Genomic DNA, 6,840 nt, shown 5'->3' with positions numbered 1-6,840 from the left:
TGGTTTAACATCCCTATCTGCATTTGGTATGTTTATTACCAAATGCCTCAACATTTAATTATTTTTACAGTGTAGTATATTGCTTCATTCACTGCTGTATTTGTCATCAGCAGCTTTTAAAAGATGTGGTCCAGTAGGTACAGCACTCTATGATTTCTTTCGGCATTAATGGATTAGAAGCATGCAGGTGTTATATCTGCTAACATATCTTGCTGAATGTAGTAGGGAATGACATTTTTTTCTGGAGAAGGTAACTGTTAACCTTTAGTAGATATTAAGATATCAATTTGGAGGTTCTGAAAAAAAAAAAAAAAAAAGTTACCCTTTGGAGAGCATGCATTTTAAAACACAATAAAGGTTACCGTAACTGAGACAGTACATTTTGTTAACATTTTAAAAGTGTGATCTAATTTCAAATCAGGAGAGGCAGTTGTTCTTTCATACATTTAAGGCCTATACTTAACCTTCTTTCAACTTGTTTTGGACTGGGTCTTGGTTTTGTTAATTAGTGTTAAAACAATGTTGTGTTTCTTGGTTGTGTTGACCACCCGTGCTCTTACACTTGTGTCATAAGCTAGGCAGTACTAATAAAGGTAATACTAAAGTCTCTAACTTTTTTTAAAGTGTGCTTTCAGGAACTTAATACCACTGTACTGGGTCTGGCTGGGATGCCTTTAATCTGTTAACATTGTTATAGCAGAATGTGGTAGTAGATTCAGTAAAATAGATATTTGGTTTGCATGTTCAATGAAAAATAGGCAGTTTCCCATTGCTTGAAACTCTGTTTTACTATAGTAGGCAGTAGGAATGAAAGTTTACTCAACTTTTCTTCTTAATTATTGAAAGCATTTCATGTGTATCATTCACTCTTTAATTTTTTCCTTAATTTATTTTCATTTATTCAAATTAATAATACTGTCCTTTAGTACTCATATTTCTTCCAATTAAAATTTGAAATACTGGTAGTGCTCAATATGAGATTTGGACTGTACAAAATGATCTAGCTTATAGGTACAAGACTGTGTTTCTTAGGTATTTTAAAAGAAAACAGCTCAGTTTTAAACATAAACACGAAATATTCAAATGATAGTGATTTAAGATGTCTCTATTTTGAGTTACTTCTGAATCTCTTCAAAGGATTTTTTTCTTTCTTGAATTTTGACTTTTTTAACAAAGCAGCCATTCTTTTGAAACTTGTTTGTATTTGATCTGCTTTAAATATGAGGTTAAAAAAATAGCATTTACTTTAAAAATCTGGCTGAAATTTGCAAATCCTATAATTCTGCTGTACACCAAAGAGGTTCACCGTGATTTGATTGTGTTACAGATCAAAACAGGAGGGCTTCTGTGTTAGGTACAATTGACGTCAGGTTTGGGGAGAGCAGCCAATTCTGATTATTTTGATTTAGTAAAGTGTTAACAAACTTTTATTGGTGCAAGTACTTTAGTACCTTAGTTCATGTGTTAATACTATTTGATATATCAGCTGTTGTTTTATACAATAATTCTTTGTAGCTGTGTTTCCAAAGTGAGCAGCAGTACAAGACCTAGTACCATTCTCTTCCCTGCCACCTGAACACAAAAATAGTGAATAAATAAGCTTTAATCATACAACATATGAAAAATACACCATTCAGTATTCAAAATCTACTGTTATTCAAGAAAATAAGAAACATACAGAAAGACCACTTATAATGTTTACCGAAGTCTTTAAAATGCTGTAATTTAAAGCTTAAAAATAGAGCATTTGAGAATGAAAAAATAAAAATAAAAATGAGAATTGCATAATAATAAATGTCAGATCTAGAATTTTTTCAACATTGCTTGAAGGTCTTTTAAAATATGTTCTTTTGTTCATTAACCCTACAACTCCTTCCATGATGACATCGTGGAGGAAGTGTTTATGAACTAACTGTTGGACCTATTTAAATTTGATCTCAATGGTAGTAGAGTAGAAAAAGATAGTAGGTTTTTGCTTTTTTTGTGTGTGTGCGTGTGTGGTTGTTTCCTTTAACTTTGATGTTTAGAGCTTGAAAAGGAGATCATGAAATGCAAGTAGATGCTGTGTTATCTCCATGAGAAAGATTTAGGAGGAGGGTATCAACACTGATGGGTACAAATACATTTGAATACTAAGGGGAAAAAAAAAAAAAAAAAAAAAAAAAAGGATTTTAAAGTTTTTTTGTTTGTTCAGGCTTTGAGGGAGCAAGGTTTGCTAAAGGACAGAGTTGAAAGTAGAGCAGAACAACCCTATATGAATAGAGTACCTTGAATCTGTTGTCATAGATGTATGGCTGAAGATTCAAAATCGATCAGTGCTGTCATAATGTTAAGTGACAATCATCACTTACGATCAGTCTCTTTAGTGTGAGCAGTCTCTTGTATCTGGAAACATATTCAGTGCGAATTCTTCAGCTGTCACCAAGGAAGTCCTGTGTCATGGGAAGGGCTGGCTGCCTGGGAGAGTGAGACTGTCAGGTGCCCTACCTTGGTAGTTTGGAAGTTCAGAGGAGGCTTAAAGAAGATGAGAGATCTAGATACTGACCTGATTGCTATCTGCTTGCCATCAAAAGTCTCTTTAGTCCAAGTGACAAAGGTGTAACAAGATCCAATGGCTGAGGTCAAAATGCTTCAAGGTAGGAATCGGATGGGAACGGAAGATGATGAAAGTAACTGGCCGGATTGCTAAAGGAAATGACTCCTACCTGTCAGAGGCTCTTTAAAAGCGTAGGCGCCTTTTGAAACATTCAATACCATATTGCTGGACACAGTCACTGCATAAAATTGTCTGTTTATGTGAGTGATCTTGTTAGATGATCATAATAGGCATTTTTTACTATTTATAACCAGGCTCCTTCTGTTCTGACTTTTTTTTAATGATTTTTTTTTTTTTCCTTCCCTCAGGGAACTAGTTTTTGCTATGACTTTGCATAACTGCATGGAAACTTCTAGGGCATTGTCTTCAAAAAAAGAATATTTCTAACTTTTAAATGATCATGTTTTTGTCAGACCAGATAATATTATTTAAGAGTTCAATAGGGTATAAAGTATGTTTTGGTAGCACATATATTGTCTTAAATCTGAGCATGTGTGTTTTTTATTCTTTTTGAACTTAATTAGGTTCCATAACACTTTAATATATCCGTGCCACTAATAATAAAAATGATATTCTGTCATTGGTATAAATTTCATGCCAGCAAAGTCTTTTAAAAAGGTAAAATAGTTCAGGCTTATGCTGTTAGGCACCTGCTTTGAAGCACAGGTCCAACTGACAAAAGTGTCTTACAATATATTTGAATGCCAAAAATGCTGTCTGCTGTGTCTCAGCAAGTTAGAATTCCATAAGTAGCAGGGAAAAGGGATCATTGTTGCTCTGAAATTACAGGAACTGTTCTGGTTTTGAACAATAGCTCAAGCCTGACTAAAAAAAATAATTAGCTTCTCTTTGATTATTGGTTCATGGGATTAGAACAAATACTTAACTTCCTGAATCCAATACATTTTCCTAACCTTACAGCATTTTACAGAAAGTGTTCATTTTTATTGTGTACCTCATGTACCTCATGTACCTCATTTTATTAGTCAGATTAATTATTAGATGGAAACTTTCTTTGCAATATCTTGTTTTGTTGGGGCAAAAAGGGAAACTTTGAAATACTTGTTACAGACTTGCAGGAATTAAAATAATAGAATTGTATGTTTTTTTTTTTTTTTTTTTTTTTTTTTAAGGAAATCTATCACATGCTTGCTTGTTGGTTTGTTTGTTTTTTAAGTGAAATTAGCCGGAAGGCAGGGCAGTGGGCTATTGGGGTTGCATTGCTCGGTGTTAGCATGTAGTTTGTTGTTAGCACATTTTTGTTTGCTGTGAGGAAACTTGCTCATTAGTTGACGTCTGGTTGTTTTCTAAAACAATGCAAGGAATGATCACTTCTCTTTATTTCATTTTCCCCATTTTTGAGGTACATGCTACAATACAAGGAAATGTTTAAATGATCTTCAGGCTGAGAAAGGGGTAATTGTTGGGGTCTCTTCTATTCTGTTGGTGAGATGCATTGGCTCACTCATCCCTGCTCACTTGTCCAGCAACCAGCCTTGCATGGTTTGGCAGTGACAATGCAGGAGAGTTAGCAGGAAGCACATCTGGGCAATCTCTTGTAGAAGAATTAGAATAGATTGAGATTCCCTTAATCTGATCATGAAGCTGTGCCCCAAACACCTTCATTTCCCTCTCTTCCTCTCTTTATCAGGCTACTGTGGCTGTAATGACCCAGTTGATTAGGAATGCTTAATACATTTGGGTGCATTGCTTTGAATTGATCTGGTATATGAAGTGTCTAGCCAGTCTGACTAGAATAGAGCTATAACATAAATTTTCAGATTTTCTTATCTCAGGTTCTTAAATGATACCCCCCTTAAGGCACTGTATCTGTAATATACAATGGGAATGAGTACATTCCTTACAAATGTGTTCTTTCCATTTATTAACTAGAGCATTCTGGTTGGTTTATTTTTCTTGTGTTTTGTTGTGTTTTTCTTTGTTGTCTTTGAACTAGATCACAGTTATTGAATGATAAAAAAAAATAATATTCTTTCTTTAACACCTACTGTGTGTACATTGAAAAAAATTGCCTACCTGGTAATTACCTACAGACATGTCTTATGGGTTGCTCTGAGCAGATCAAGTCACGGTTATGTACTAGATACAGGGGCATGCTTCTGACTGGCCCATTGCAAGACAAAAGAGTGCACATACCCATGGTGTTTAGGGAAAACCAATACTCACCGCTTCTTCTTGTGTTGCCCATGGGTGCTCAATGACCAACAAGAACTAGGTGTATAACGACTTTTTGTGGGTCAACAGCATGGTTTGGGACTGTTGTGTTGCTGGTTGTGTAGGTATTAGCTAATAGTAGTGTAAATGTCATGTGGCTGTATGTAATTTTTAAAAAATATATGTATATGTAATCACCTATTTCATTGCCTGGACATTGTTTCCATTCCTAAATATGACACCTTTGAACGATTTTTTTATTTCATTGAAGATTGAAATAGAGTTGTCATTTCACCCAGTAGTGACTGGCTACTCTCACAGTACCCAGCATAAAAAATTAAGAAAAAAACACTGGGTGCTGCATTTTGACAAGCACTGTTTATGGTTTACACAAAATATACTGTCTCTACTTATGTTGCTTGTCAATAAAACCTTATCCTCAAGTGATTGCTATTTCCTTTCTGCTCTGGGAAGTATTCTCTGGGGTAAGTGTAATTGCTTTATTGACTGAACAGTGCAAGGTTTTAAATAGCTGTAGGAGTTGTTGACTTTTAGGTGAAGTTACCAAAGTTTCTCTTCAGTGTGATTAATTCAGCAAGCACAGCAAAAAAAGTGCTTTCTGCCCAAGCGTGGGAATTGAGAGTTCACACAGCAACATCACCAAGTTGTTTAGCTGTGCAAGGCACATTGTATTGTTTTAGCCATGTAACAGTAATAACTATGATCACGATTTTCTGTATTTTGGAGAAAATTGAGTAAAATATTAGAAAACCTCAACCACAGTATGTCAGAAATTGAGATTTTTATATATGAAGATTTCATATTGAATATGAAGAAATAAAAACCTCTCAATGTTTCTGTTTTCATTCCAACTGCATATACATAGAGAAAAAAAAAAAAAAGGCGTGGTGAAATTTGACCCTTTGGTGACTGAAAGCACATACTGTACTGGATTACCAAGCACAGTTCAAATATATCTTCAAGAGGAAATGGAGGAAATGTAATCTCAATTTACAGTAAGCTTGACTGTGAAGAACATAAGATAAACTTTTTTTTTTTTCTTTCTTTAAAACCTGTCAGGGCCTGAGACAAAACCAAAGCCAAACTAAAAAAAAAAAAAAGTAAAAAAAAAAAAGTATCTACAGCTGCACAAGCAATTAAATAACAACTATCTGTGGATATCTATCTCTAATAGATTACATTTTCTTAGCATTTCTTTATGTAAATTTAGAGCCCAAAATATCATAGTTAAGTGGAAAAAAAAACATAATTCAATGGATCTATGGCATAAACCTTAGATATCCTCCTAAGGCATTCTATTATGCATTGGTTAATTTCTGAAAAGTCTTGGTTTACAAACAAGGTATTATGCTTGTAAAGGTGAGCTAAGACTAGCAAGTGTAGAAACTACTGAAGCAATTTGTTTTTATTATGCAAGTATTGGACTTCTTTATTGCTTGAAAGGTGCCAAAAGCCATCTGAGATGCTAGCTGTCTGATAGGCTTTCATCTTAGATTTGAGGTTTTTCAGACTTGAAAAGCTCTATGGTGTGTTAAGATCATTTCTCTTCACTTTTTTTTTTTTTTTTTTTAATTTAAAGGCACTTACATATCTATTAGTAATCTTTAGCAATAATAAGAGGCTTCTTACTCTTCATCAAACCACCTCTTCTGTTGTTTTGTAATAGAACTGGGGTATAGCAAATAATCCCTCCTGCACTTCCATGTGTTGTTGGCACTGGGAACTGGATATATACTTTTTTCAAGTAACTTGGTTCAACTTCAATTTCTATTACTTTTATGTTCTTTAGTTTGTGAATGTGAAAAAAGGAAGTAATAATATGACGAGTGGATCCAAGCCAGAAAAAGTCTCCATTAAAGTAAACTTAAAAAAATCTTCAGCAGTGTCAGCCCAGTCTACTTTTGCCACACAATTTATCGTATCTGGGTAGCTACCATGAGGGCTAGCTGACTAGGAACACAATAAGTTGCATCTGGTTATTAATGCCATATTCAGTATAAGCTGAATATGTATGTAAAAGATTTTCAGTTTCAGTGAGTAGAATTTTA

General features: G+C 34.3%; 1 long non-coding RNA gene across 1 annotated transcript in view; it reads right to left on the bottom strand.

Moving 5' to 3' along the window:
• The window catches only part of LOC118156876, a 14,070-nt gene extending 11,362 nt beyond the window's left edge, over positions 1-2,708 (bottom strand). The window contains exons 1-2 of the long non-coding RNA XR_004746474.1: positions 2,546-2,708; positions 2,268-2,457 (exon numbers count right to left, since the gene is read on the bottom strand). This is a non-coding gene — a long non-coding RNA (uncharacterized LOC118156876). The remainder of the gene's footprint in view (positions 1-2,267; positions 2,458-2,545) is intronic.
• Positions 2,709-6,840: the final 4,132 nt, after the last annotated feature.

This window comes from Oxyura jamaicensis, assembly GCF_011077185.1.
Source record: "Oxyura jamaicensis isolate SHBP4307 breed ruddy duck chromosome 1 unlocalized genomic scaffold, BPBGC_Ojam_1.0 oxy1_random_OJ101307, whole genome shotgun sequence".
Taxonomy (NCBI): domain Eukaryota; kingdom Metazoa; phylum Chordata; class Aves; order Anseriformes; family Anatidae; genus Oxyura; species Oxyura jamaicensis.
This window is presented reverse-complemented; position numbering and strand designations above follow the sequence as displayed.